This window comes from Panicum virgatum, chromosome 9K (assembly GCF_016808335.1).
Source record: "Panicum virgatum strain AP13 chromosome 9K, P.virgatum_v5, whole genome shotgun sequence".
NCBI classification, from domain to species: Eukaryota; Viridiplantae; Streptophyta; class Magnoliopsida; order Poales; family Poaceae; genus Panicum; species Panicum virgatum.
This window is the reverse complement of record NC_053144.1, coordinates 66,461,996-66,474,844: the sequence shown is the minus strand read 5'-3', so window position 1 is coordinate 66,474,844 and position 12,849 is coordinate 66,461,996.

The following is a 12,849-nucleotide window of genomic DNA, read 5'->3' as shown; positions in this document are numbered from 1 at the left end:
TGCACAAAAATAAGCAGACAAGCAAACTCTAACAAAAGCTAAAGAACAGTACATCAATACAATAAAACAGCAAGAAAAACTAAGTCTAAACCCTTCTACTCGTTACAACGATCGCGTGGATATAAAGAACGCTAAAAACGGAGCTAAAACGCATAATCTAGGCTAAAAAACAAGTTCTAGGGGCCTATTTGCGAGAAAAACTAAGTTCCAGGGGGTTTTCTGCAAAAACTGAGGGCTAAAACGTAATTAAACCTTAGTTCTAGGGTCTAACTCGCAAAATTACCAAGCTAGGACGGCGGGTTCTATTTTTAAGAAGGTCAGGGGGTTATTTGCTAAAAACTGGGCTAAACTGTAAATATTTTTGAACTAACCGGGACGGCGGGTTGATTCAAGGAAAACCCGGGGGTTCTTTAGCAAAAGGTACCGGCCGAACCGGTATCTTTGGATCGGGATCGTTAGATCTCGATCTGGCGGCTCGAACTAGTTGGGCTCTAGATCTAATCTAGGCCGTATGCTGCAGATCGAACGGCTGGGGTGCTTTGCGGGCGGCGGCGGCGGCGGAACACCGCCGGCGTGTGGTTCCGCGGCGGCGAGCTCGCCGGAGACGCCCAAACCGGCGCTCCGAGGGTCAATCCGACCCGGGCTTGGGTCGGGGAGCATGCCCGCGGTATGCGCAAGGCGCTGGTGGCGAGGGGGAGGCTGTTCGGGGCTCGGACGGGGCTCGTGGCGGAGCGAGGCGGCGCTAGCTCGCCGGCGAGCGGCGTTGTGCGGGCGGGGACGCGCTACGGCCTACACTAGCAGGTCTAAAGGGAATAGCGGGCTGAAGAGACCCTCACCGAGCCTTGATTCGGGCTGGAACGGCGCGCAAGGCTCGACGGCGGCGAGTCCGGCGGCGAAGCTCGGCGGGGCGCGATGAGAGGTTGCTGGAGTGGAGCTCCGGCCTTCTAATTCCCCTTGATTCGACTCCGGCGGTCCTGTGGAAAGGATACGGGGGTCAGGGGGTGCAGGAACGCCAACGGCGGCGAGGAATTGAGAGGGCGGAGGTGTTTACCGGCGGCGGTTATTGGGTGAAATCCCGACGCTGGGGAGGCTGTGCTCGACCTATAGAGGCTTGGCGAGGTCCAGGATGATGAGGCGGAGCTTCTGCGGTGCTTGCCAGGGCCTGGGAGGCGGCGGGTCAGCGTATCCACGGCGGCGCGTTGAGCTCTGCGCGGCGGAGTTGTGTGGCGCGGCGAGTTAGGGTTGGTGGCGGTGGCTTCAGGGTGAAGATGAGATGCAGGAGAGGCCGGGGATCCCATTTATAGGGCGGCTGAGGCCTAGGCGTGCGTGCCCAGGGTGCCGACGCGGCGCGGGGATCACGGCGGTGACTGGGCCGGCCGTTGCGCGAGGTAGTAGGAGGATCCGACAGGCGGGCCCGGGGCGCAGTGAGAGAGAAGCGGGCGCTGGTTGACGCGGCGTGGAACGGAGCAAGGAGACGCTGACGGGGTGGGGCCAAGGTGTCGGCGCAAAGGAGTGAGCACGCGGACGCTGGCGCGTGGGCCGCTGGGCATGCCGCTGAGGCCGACTCGTGGGCCTGGGATGGGGGAACGCTGCACGCCGTTGCGGCTGCCAGGTGGGGACGGCGAGTTGGGCTGTTGCGGAGCAGGCCGGGCTGGGCTGAGGTTTTGGGCTGGGGAAAAGGGAAGGGAAGGAGGCCGGGTTGGGCCGCTCGAGGAAAAAGGAAACTGGGCTCTGCTGGGCTGCTGGGTTGGATTCACTTCTTCTTTTTCTTCCTCTAATTCCTATTTCTATTTCCAACTCAAACTCAAGCCAAATGAATTCAAATTTGAATTTGAATTCACTCTAGCACTCAAACAAATAAAGCAATGCTCCAGCATGATCCAACAACGAAATTTAACCTAAGATAAAATTTTAATTATTTAAGGAACAAAAAATTGGATTAAATGCAAGACTAGCACAAAAATCCTTAGAAAAATTAAATAAACCAATTAAATTTATTATTAAATACTGAAATTTGAATTAGGGTGTTACAAATCCTACCCCCTTACAGGAATCTCGTCCCGAGATTCTGGGCTGGCTAGCAAAGAGGATCAGGATAGGTCTTCATCAACTCTTCTTCTTTCTTCTGGCAAGTCTTCCGGAAAGACATCCGGGAATTCAGACACCACGCGAATATCACCCGTGGGTCTAGCCTCTATCTGATGAAGAAAACCAGAAGGCTCTGTAGCACTGACTGTCACCTCTTGGCCATCAGATGCTGACAAGTGAACTGTCCGCTGAGCATAATCAATACGGACTCCCCATTTGGTAAGGGTCTCCATGCTCAAAATCACATCTATCCCCAAGGAATCAATGACGATCAAACCAGTGCGGAATTCTGCCCCCCTTATGACAATACTAACTCTGGAGCATATAGAGCATGTGTGTATCTGGCCCCCAGGTGAGGTAACTACCATAGCTGTCCTCATACAAGAAACTGGTATACGATGCTGCTCGGCAAATGACTTGGAAATGAAAGAATGAGTAGCACCGGTATCGAAAAGCACCGTAGCTGGATAAGAGTTGACCATGAATGTACCAATAACCACGTTAGAAGCCTCGGCTGCTGACTCGGCCGTCACATGGTTCACCTTCCCCTGTCGTGGCGCCCTGGGTTGGGCTGGGCGCCCCTGCTGTCCTGCCTGCCGTGGAGCCTGAGGTGCTGGACAACTTTTAGCATAATGACCTTTCTGCCCGCATTTGTAGCACATGCGGTGGCGGTGAATGGCGCTACTTCGTTGACCTCCCTGTGAACTTACCTTCACATCTTGCATTATTTCTGCTGCTTGCTCTTTGGACTCCTTGCGACCGCGTGGCTGGATCACATTCATAGTGATAGTCAACCCATCAACATAATCATAGAGTGCTTGGTTCCTGACCTGTGTATCTCTAGAGCACTCGGGATCATTTCTCTTCTGGATGACGAGTTGAGAGTCACCACGCACGTCGAAGCGTTTAACCCCGAGCTCGATGGCGATGCGGAGGCCACTGAGTAGGGCCTCGTATTCTGCCATATTATTAGACGCAGGGAAATGCAAACATATCATGTACCGCATGTGTTCTCCGAGTGGTGAGATGAAGAGGAGGCCGGCACCGGCGCCGGTCTTCATCACTGACCCGTCAAAGTACATAGTCCAGCATTCGGCCTGGATTTGCGGTGGGGGTAGCTGAATGTCCATCCATTCAGCCACGAAGTCAGCCAAGATTTGGGACTTGATCATTTTGCGGGGGGGCGTAGGTGAGAGTCTCTCCCATCAGCTCCACAGACCATTTGGCAATTCTACCCTTGGCTTCCCGGTTGCGGGCTATCTCTCCCAAAGGAAAAGACGAGACCACGGTGACGGGATGGGCCTCGAAGTAGTGGCGCAGCTTGCATCGAGCCAGAACCACTGCGTAGAGCAGCTTCTGGATCTGCGGATAGCGTGTCTTAGTTTCAGACAACACTTCGCTGATGTAGTACACCGGCCGTTGGACGGGCAGAGCATGGCCCTCCTCTTGTCTTTCGACCACGATCACCGCGCTGACCACTTGGGTCGTCGCAGCAACCTACAGATAGAGGAGCTCGCCGTCCGTGGGTGGTGTGAGAATGGGAGCGTGAGTAAGCGATGCCTTCAGCCTTTCAAGGGCTTCTTGGGCTTCGGGGGTCCATGTGAAACGCTCGGTTTTCCTCAAGAGTCGATACAGGGGTAAGCCTTTCTCGCCGAGACGCGAGATGAATCGGCTAAGAGATGCTAGGCATCCCATAACCCTCTGTACCCCCTTTAGATCTCGGATCGGTCCCATCCGAGTGATGGCCGAGACTTTGTCAGGGTTGGGTTCGATGCCCCGCTGGGAGACAATGAAACCCAAGAGCATGCCTCGAGGCACCCCGAACACGCATTTCTTGGGGTTGAGTTTTACCCCTTTGGCCCATAGGCAATCGAATGCGATCCTGAGATTGGCAACCAGGTCGTCCGCCTTCCTGGTTTTTACAACGATATCGACGACATATGCCTCTACGTTCCGCCCGAGATGACCTCCGAAAACATGGAGCATACACCGCTGGTATGTGGCTCCGGCGTTTCTGAGGCCAAAGGGCATCGTAACGTAGCAGTACATGCCGAAAGGTGTGATAAAAGAAGTCGCGAGCTGGTCGGACTCTTTCATCTTGATTTGGTGGTAACCGGAGTAAGCATCAAGAAAGGATAAAAGCTCGCACCCTGCAGTAGAATCTACGATCTGATCAATTCGTGGCAAAGGAAAGGGAATCTTCGGACATGTCTTATTTAAACTAGTATAATCTACGCACATCCTCCAGTTTCCATTCTTTTTCTTCACTAATACGGCATTAGCTAGCCATTCGGGATGGAATACCTCCTTGATGAATCCGGCCACCAGAAGTTTCTGCAACTACTCGCCGATCGCTCGGCGTTTGAGCTCGTCAAAGTGTCGCAGGCGCTGCTTCACCGGCTTGGAGTTGGGTCGGACATCAAGGGAGTGCTCGGCGACCTTCCTCGGTATGCCAGGCATGTCCGAGGGGCTCCACGCAAAGATGTCGGCGTTGGCGCGGAGAAAATCGACGAGCACCACTTCCTATTTGCTGTCGAGTGTGGCGCTGATCTGCAACGCCTTGTCGTGGGGGTGGCTCGGGTCAAGGGGCACCTTCTTGATGCCCTAGGCGGGTTCGAAGCTCCCGGCGTGTCGGTGCGTGGAGTCCAAGGCCTCACTTGCCATTTTGTCGAGGGTGGTTGCGAGGGCCTCGTCCTCCGCTTGAGCCTCCGCGCGCTCAACGCACTCAACGTCGCACTCGTAGGCGTGCTCGAATGAAGAGCCGATGGTGATGACGCCCTTTGGACCCGGCATCTTCAGCTTGAGGTAGGTGTAGTTGGGGACGGCCATGAACTTGGCGTAGCAGGGACGACCAAGTATGGCATGATAGGATCCCCGGAACCCCACCACCTCAAAGGCGAGTACTTCCTTGCGGAAGTTAGCCGCCGTGCCGAAGCAGACGGGCAGATCTATCTGGCTGAGGGGTTGGACGCGCTTCCCCGGCGCAACGCCATGAAATGGCGACTTGCTGGGGCGAAGCTTGTCCAGTCCAATCCCCATGAGCTCCAAGGTGTGGGCGTACATGACGTTTAGGCTGCTGCCTCCGTCCATGAGCACCTTGGAGAAGCGGGTGTTGCCGATGATGCGATCTACAACGAGCGGATATCGTCCCGGGTGCGGGACGTAGTCGGGGTGGTCCTCGCGGCCAAAGGAAATGGTGTCCTTCGACCAGTCGAGGTAGGATGGCGTGGTCTTGGTGACGGAGAAAACTTCCCGGCGCTCACGCTTGCGTTGCCGAGAAGTCATGTTCGTCGTTGCTCCTCCAAAGATGAAGAAGGCGTTCTCCACTGGGGGGAACTCGTCATCTCCACCTTTGTCGCCCGCATCCTTCTTCTTGTCTTTGTTGCGTTGGGCGACGCGGTTGTAGTATTTCTTGAGCATCTCGCACTGCTCGAGGGTATGATTGACCGGGCCCTTGTGGTAAGGGCATGACTTCTTAAGCATGTCGTCGAACTGGCCACCAGCACCTCGAGGGGGGGCTCGAGGTCCTTTGCGGTCTGTGGCGGCAGCGAAGGCCTCCTCGGAGTCCTCTGCTCGCCCCGACCCGCGCTGGTTCGGTGGGACCGGCTTATTTCCCTCCCCCCCCCCGCTTCTGTTTCTTGGCGGGGGCGTTGAACTTGGGGTTGCTGCCCTCTGCGGGCGCATCGTCCTTGCGCTTGCTCCAATTATCGTCGAAGATGGCACCAACAGCCTCCTCGCCGGCGGCGTGTTGAACAACTCATTGGTGTTGGTGGGTCGGCTTCTCGCAAGCTCGTGCACCAGGTTCCTGCATGTCGTACCCTCGAGGAAGGCGTTGATGACCTCGACGTGGGTGACGCTAGGGAGCTCGGTGCATTGCTTGGAGAAGCGCCGCACGTAGTCGCGCAGGGACTCGTTGGGCTTCTGACGACACCCTTTGAGGTCCCAGGAGTTCCCAGGGCGCATGTATGTGCCTTAGAAATTTCCCACGAAGATATGGACCAAGTCGGCCCAGTTGTGGATCTGATCCGCGGGCAAATGCTCGAGCCACGTTCGTGTGGCGTCAGCAAGGTGAAGAAAAGGTTGCAGATGATGACCGCGTCCTCCGTCGCGCCACCTAGCTGGCACGCTAGGCGGTAGTCATTGAGCCAGACTGCAGGGTCGGTCTTGCCCGAGTACTTCACGAGAGTGTTGGGTTGTCGAAAGCGCGGGGGAAAAGATGCAGTTCAGATCTCCCGGCTGAACACCCGGGTGCCCGGAGGCTCCGGTGACTCACCCCTGTCGTGCTCGGGGTCGAAGCATCCACCCCATCGAGGGGTGTACCTTCTGCCATCGATGATGTAGCGGGCGTCGCCGTCGCCGGCATGCCCGCGCGTGTCACGGATTCGCTCCCTTATGGGAACTCTCCCGATGCGCTAGTGCACCGAGGGTGCCTTCGCACCGGGCGCTACGGCTGCCTTGCCCTTCCCTGCTGGTGGGGTGTGCACAGAAACCTCGCGGTCCTGGTGCGCAGTCCCTCCAGGCTGCTTCGGGGCTTTCGAGGGCATACGAGACACAGAACTCTCGGCCTGCTGCACGACAGCTTGCTTGATGAGCTCCTGTGCCTCGCGGCGCAGGTTCTGGCCCAAAGACGTCGATGGCTCGGGCATACCTTGGAGTAGATAGGCCGCAGCGACGAGTTTTTCGCCGGCCGTCTTCAGTTCCGGAGGTTTGTCGACGTTGTCGTCGGCTAGGATGTGCTCCCGGGCAACACGTCCTGCCGCCTGGGCATGTGCACCACGCGCGGTACGCTGCTGCTCGAGTGCGGTGCGTAGCTCCTGGGTCTGCCGACGCTGCTCGTCGAGCTTGGCTTGAAGCTCCTTGAGCTGTGCCAGCTGTGCTTGCCGCGCCGCCGAGCTTGATGAAGAAGAGGGGGCTGCAGGCGCCACCACTGGTTGGATCACCTGCGCGTCTGCCCCGCCATTCCCATCGTCACCCGGAGCGTTGTCGTCTTGCCCGTCCGTGAGCTGGACCATGAGGCACTCCCGGGCAGGATAGTAATCCCCCTCGCTGGAGTCTTCGGAGCAGGTGAGGCAATAAGTCGCCGCCACTAGGAACGAGCGGAGAGCGTCGGGGTCGCAAACCCCGGAGTAGTCCTCGGCCTCCTCGGCCGTGAAGTTGTTCATGAAGAAGTTGACGTCGTTGGCGATTGAGCTCGCCATCTCGGGGTAGGATTCGTCAGGAGACGACGCGATGAGGCTGCGGATCGATAGAAGATGATAACCCGGTAGATCCTCATACTTGGTGAAGTTAGCGCTGGTTGACGAGGCGCGGGCGGCAGCGTTGCGCATCCCGAAGGGGAAGGGCGACGGTGAGGTCGAGCCCCCTGGGGGGGCACCAGTGCTGCAGCAGGTGACGGTGCCGGCGTAGATGACGCCGAGGCACGTGATGACGAAGCGGTGGCCCCGTTGGCCATGATGCTGAGTTGCGGCATGCCAGCCTCAACCCACGTGGGGGAGCCGTGGCGTGCCGCACGGCGCCGCTCCGCGCGTGCTTGTCGCGAACGGTGGCCCGAACGCCTGTTGCGCTGGGCTGGTGGTGTCAGAGCGACGAGGTTGCGTCTGGGCGAGAGGAGCTGCATGAGGTAACCGTTGCCAGTTGCTCTGAACTCAAGACTCCCGAACCAGTTCACGGATCCTGTTGGGAGCGGATCTGAGATACCCATGGGGTATGGGTTGGGTCTGCCCACCATTCCTGGAGATCAAATGGGAACAAAAAAGATAGAATGTCACGCAGCGCCCCTAACTGTCGGCGTCCCGACCCAGGGGTCTGGATCCCAACTAGTAAATGCTGCGTGTTTCCTCGTCCCAGATGATGATGCAAGAGGCAGCACAGTAACGCACGGTTTTATCCTGGTTCCGGCCGCGGGGCCGTACGTCCAGCAAAGGGGGTGTGCGAGGGCACTATATTATCTTGCACCCGGAGTGCTTGTAGTAGGGGGTACAAGCGAGGCGAGAGAGGGAGGGAAGCTCCCAGGTCTCTGCTAGAAGAGAAATCGGGTGTGTCGATGATCGTGAATGCTGGTGACCACGGTAGCTGAGGTTCAGAAGCGTCTCCAACGTCCCCCTTAAAGGAAGCCCGCCTCCTCCTTTTATAGTCACAAGGAGGGGCGGCATACATGAGTAGGGGGCGTGGAAGTCGTCGTTTTCCCACGAATCGCGGGGTACAGTGACCGAATACTGTAGGAAGTACACTGCGGGGCATGGCGTCAGGCGTGGAGTCGTCCTAGATATCGTCCTTGGTCCTGCGAAGATCGCGTCGGCGTCCTGCCAGCCCCTGCAGGCGGCGTGGTCGTCGCTGGTGTATGGTCTTCTATATACGGCGCGGTGGCATTCTGTGGGCCCTGTAGGCCAGGGTCCTGCATCCACCTGCGGTAGCGGGGCACGCGGCAGTCCCGGACCCCCTGGTCGGAGTGCGGGCGTGCACACTAGGAGGTCCGGGAGACACGTGGAGGCCCTGGTCCCCTCGAGGGGGGAGGTCCGGGACTCCGTCCGTGTGTGCTGAGCGCCCCTCTCTGGAGGGGCACGTGACGTCGCCGGACCCCTTCCCGAGCAGGAGGTGGGTCCGGATGGTCGGGGTAGGCAGAATAGTAATGGGAACAGTGCCGGGCGCGTCCCGTCCCACGTCGCAGGTCCCACAGTGCTGCCACAGCACTCGGGATGGCGGAGCAGTGACTGAAGTCGGCGGATGGGACTCCGGTCACATCCACTGTGGGAATGGCGGCCCGGCGCCGCCTGTCCTGGGAGCCGTGGAGGAGTGGCTGGCCTTTAATGGCTTCGTACGACGGGCGGTTGAGCGGCGGGGCCGTTTGTGCCTTATGCCGAGGGGTGGCCTCGAGCGAGGCAGAGGTGTGTCGCATGCTCGAGGGTAGGTTCGCTACCCTCGAGCGAGGCGGAGATGCGGGGCGCAGTCGAGGGTCTCGATAGGAGCCCTCGAGCGAGGCGGAGATCGTCCCGTGGGCCCGAGAGGGGTGCGAATGGGCCGCATGCTGGGCTTCGTTGAGTCCTTTCCTTTCTTTCAGATTGGGAGGAAGCCGTGGGCCTTCGTGGGCCCAGTTGCCTTAACATGTGTTTGCATTTTAAAGCGATCTTAGTACCCCGATTAGGGTGTCCCTAATTGTGGTGCCCGACAGATTTGTTCTAAATCAAACTTAATTAATTTTGACCAAATCTATAGAAATAAATAGCAACAATTATACGATCCAACCTATGCACTGTATACGAACATATACTTCATGGTGGATTGAATGAAACAAATTTAGTATTGAAAATATTATTATTTTTTTAAATTTAGTCAAAACTTGCCAAATTTAATTTATAACAAATCACTATGGGAAAGCCTAAAGATGCCGAGTGCCAGGGGCACTCGGCGAAGGCCCAAAAACACTCGGCGAAGTGTTCGCCGAGTGTTTCCCTCAGCGTCGCCCACTCAGGGAATAAAGACTCGGTGAAGGCGGCTTCGCCGAGTGTCAAACCGCGGGGCGCTCGGCGACTGTTTCCCGAGTGCTATATTTGACACTCGGCGAACAGTTTTGAAAAACATAAAAAAAACACTTTACCGAGTGCTATATGACACTCGGTGACGATTTGCACAGAATATTAAAAAATCATGGCCGCGGCTCCCTGTCGGCGCCGCCGCTGGAGACAGCACCGCGCCGTGCCTGGCTCCCTGCCATCACCACCACCAGCTCTATCCCCTTGACTGCCGCCCCTCCACACCGGCCGCCGTAGCCCCGGGGAGGCTCGTGCCGCTGGTGCTCGAGGCGCTGGTGCAGGCAGCAGGGAGGAGGTGGAGCACGGAGGTTGGCACCGGAGGGAGTAGAGGGGCCAGTCGTGGAGGGAAGCTCGAGGCCATGCCCGCCGGAGGGAGCTCGAGCCGCGCCGCCGCCGGAGGGAACTCGAGACGCGCCGCCACCTCGAGATCGGAGGGAGCTCTTGGTCGCGATGCCGCCGCAGGAGGGAGAGAGATCCAGCGACAGGAGGCCGGCACGGGCGCGGATCCATCGGCGGGAGGTCGGCGGCGGCGACCTAGCATCGGCGATGGGAGGGGAGCGGCACCAGGGCAAGGCCGAAGCCTCTGCGCGCGCCACCGCAGCGGGAGGGGACCCGGGAACCGGCGGCCGCGGCTCGAGAAGGAGGAGAGGGGGGCAGGGGCAAGCACCGAAGCTCGGCCGCCGCGGACTGGCTTGAGGGGAGGGGCTCGGGACCGGAGGCAGACTGGCTGCGGGTCTCGGCGGCGGGAGGGAGAAGAAGTGGAGGTGCTCGGGCTGTGCGGTGCGGGATGGAGTGAGGGAGAGGGAGAGAAGGGTCTTATCCGGTTGGGGAGGAGAGAGCCAATGAGAGAGAAGTTTGGGAGGAGTTTTGGATCGATGACGTGGAGGCTTTGCCGAGTGTTTAGATAGGACACTCGGCAAAGATCTTCTTCGCCGAGTGCTATAATAAACACTCGGCAAAACTTTTTTTTTTCTTTCTTCACTTCCTTTTCCATATGTATTCTTATAAATTCATATCAATTACCTCAACAATATATTGTTAAATTCACTTAACAATATGTATTTGTTTTTTCAACTCATATAATTTTTTTATTTTATGCAGTTATAGCTCAAATTTAATGTATATGAATTAAAATTATATAATGGTACTTAATACATTAAAATTATCAAACGGCTTTAGAAAATTATCAAAAATTCACATGAAGCAAACTTTCTTCTCTATTGCCTACACAAAAAGTTTTATAGTCAAATCATAATTTGACCGTCACTTTGATTCCAAATCTTATAGAATCCTACTCAATGCTACGATCTTTCATCTGAGACGCATTGATTTCTAAACATCATATGTGTCAGAATGTTCGAAACTTTCTCAAATTTTTACCACAACCTTCACGTATGATATCATCATATCATGACAAATCTCATGGTTTTTCGACTTTTTTTGTTTTTTAAAATTTTAAAACCATACGATCACATGTTCAAAGTCATGTTTTCTGAACAAGATGTTCAATTTTTTTTTCATTTCATAGGTTAAGCCTCAAACAGGGATGAATAATATGAATATTAAATTTCTACTCATTCTTTTCTATTATTTAAATCACTTGCGGTTCAAATTTGACTTAAATTCCAAAAATTGCTTGAAATGCAATTAATTATTTAATTATAGCAAATAGATACAAAAAAATACCAAACTTTAAAATGGAGTACCACATATTGTATGTGAAGAGAAGAAAAAGTTTGAGAGGTAGAAGAGAAAAAAAAGTTTATTTATTTATCGATTGCCAGAAAAAACACTAGGCAAACTTGCTTCTTTGTCGAGTGTCAGAAAAATAACACTCGGCAAAGCTTTGTTCGCCAAGTGTCAGAAAAAAACACTCGGCAAACAAGCAAGTTGCCGAGTATTTTTTTTTGCTGAGTGTTTTTTTGTGCAACAATGTTTGCCGAGTGCCCGACAAATAACACTCGGCAAACTCCTTAACACTCGGCGACTATCGGTTTTCCCGTAGTGAATCTAATACTGATATATAAATAAAAATAGAGGAAGTAGCTAGCAAGTAGCAACTTTATTTATTTTCCTCCACCGCTGGCAAGCCTTGATGCAGTCACCGGCTCCACCGCTCAGCGTTGCCTCTGCAGCTGTCGACGTAGCAGAGCAGATACTGGCCGATGTTGCAGGGCCTGTCGCGGGGAACCCTCCAGCGTCATCCTCATTGTTTAATTTCATGGTGATCCAACTCGATGATGCGGCGGTTCAGTCCTGCTGCCGCCGCGATATGGTCTGCCTGATGATGGCGATAAACCCTTCAGGTATATGAATATCGCGGCGGAGGCAGTAGACGGGAACGTCTAGGAGAAGACGAAGACGAGCACGGAGCCCACGAACGCCGCGCGGCTGCCGAGGTTCCTCCGTGGCACCAGCCTTGTTGGGATCTTGTTTAGTAGATGTCCAGACAGGGAGTATAAACAGTAGAAATTGTGGCAACGAAAATAAGTGTCGAACTCTCTAATAATAATTAGAAAATTCAACCATTTACACTGTGGAGAGAGGAGGCTATTTATACCCCTAGCCCTCGGGCAGGATTACCTAAATTGCCCCCTCCCAACTCATTTACAGCTCACTCTCAGCCGGTTTCGGGGTAAAATTACAAGGTGAGAGATTTACAAATCCGACCTTCTCATGTATTCGGAGGGGGTACAACTCCGACCTTCTTACATATTCACGTTTTACTTATATGTCTTCAGTCGCCGAAGGTTGCTATAACCTTCGGGTACCTCCGAGAGTTCAGGCCTTGAAGATTCCATCAACGAAGGTTTTGATCTTCGAGTTTATGTTTCCGGGTGGCCGTTCGTCGCTTTCGGCGCGGTGGAGGCGGTATCCTTCGGACCGAAGGTCTTGGTGCTTGCGCTTGCGCTTCAGGGCAGCCTTCCGTTACCTTCAGCCTTCAGAACGTGATATCCTTCGGCCCGAAGGTCATGGTCTTCGAACTTGCGCTCCTTAGTGTTCATCCGATACCTTCGGATACATTTGGCTCCATTTCATTATGGCCCTACAAATAGACTAGGGAGCATTTCCGAGGATGGGGACTTGATCCGAAGTTCCAATCCCCAACAAGCCTCTTCCCGGCGATTACTACCTCCAAGTCCCCAACACCTCCAAGTCTCCATGGCCGTCTCGCTTGTTTCTTTCTGGCAGCTCCCGCCTCCCGGATTGCCGCCCTCATCCCGCGATACTT